We start from the raw sequence: 934 nt of genomic DNA, 5'->3' as shown, positions 1-934 counted from the left end.
TTATTGATTCAGAGAGGAAGGGAGAGGAAGAGAGAGATAGAAACATCAATGATGAGAGGGAATCATTGATTGGCTGCCTCCTGCACGCCCCTTACTGGGGATCGAGCCCGAAACCCAGGCATATGCCCCTGACTGGAATCGAACCCTGGACCCCTTAGTCCGCAGGCCAGCTCTCTATACACTGAACCAAACCAGCCAGGGCCATATAGGAGTTTTAATAACTATTTTGACCCACATTATAGTAGTTGTATTATAAGAAATGAAGATGTTTCCAAACTAAGACAAAAAGATTAAAAAACAATATATTGATACTTAGAATGTTTCTGTGACTTTATCTCTGCGGAAGCCAAAAGTAAATGCCACTTGTATTACTTTCATAAAATGAGTAGAGAGCTGATTTGTGATTGCCTAGACCAGTGGTCGGCAAACTGCGGCTTGCGATCCACATGCGGCTCTTCGGCCCCTTGAGTGTGGCTCTAACACAGTGATGGCGAACCTATGACACGTGTGTCAGAGGTGACACGTGAACTCATTTTTTTGGTTGATTTTTCTTTGTTAAATGGCATTTAAATATATAAAATAAATGTCAAAAATATAAGTCTTTGTTTTACTATGGTTGCAAATATCAAAAAATTTCTATATGTGACACGGCACCAGAGTTAAGTTAGGGTTTTTCAAAATGCTGACATGCCAGGCTCAAAAGGTTCGCCATCACTGCTCTAACACAAAATACCACGTGCGGGCACACACGTACAGTGCGATTGAAACTTTAGAGAATTTTTATTTGAAGTGGAGAATGAGTACGAAGATCTTCTGCTGCACATAACAAGGTACGTTGGTTATCAAGAGGAAACGTTTCGAAACATTTCGCTTCCTTATTAACAGAAATTAAAGCATTTCTCCTTGAGAAGGGTGTTCACTATCCAGAACTAAT

The 934-nt window shown here is 40.5% G+C and overlaps 1 protein-coding gene across 2 annotated transcripts in view; it reads left to right on the top strand.

The window, feature by feature from the left end:
- The window catches only part of ATF7IP2 (activating transcription factor 7 interacting protein 2), a 79,326-nt gene that overhangs the window by 35,898 nt on the left and 42,494 nt on the right, over positions 1-934 (top strand). The window lies entirely within an intron of this gene.

This window comes from Myotis brandtii, unplaced genomic scaffold, assembly GCF_000412655.1.
Source record: "Myotis brandtii unplaced genomic scaffold, ASM41265v1 scaffold355, whole genome shotgun sequence".
NCBI classification, from domain to species: Eukaryota; Metazoa; Chordata; class Mammalia; order Chiroptera; family Vespertilionidae; genus Myotis; species Myotis brandtii.
This window is presented reverse-complemented; position numbering and strand designations above follow the sequence as displayed.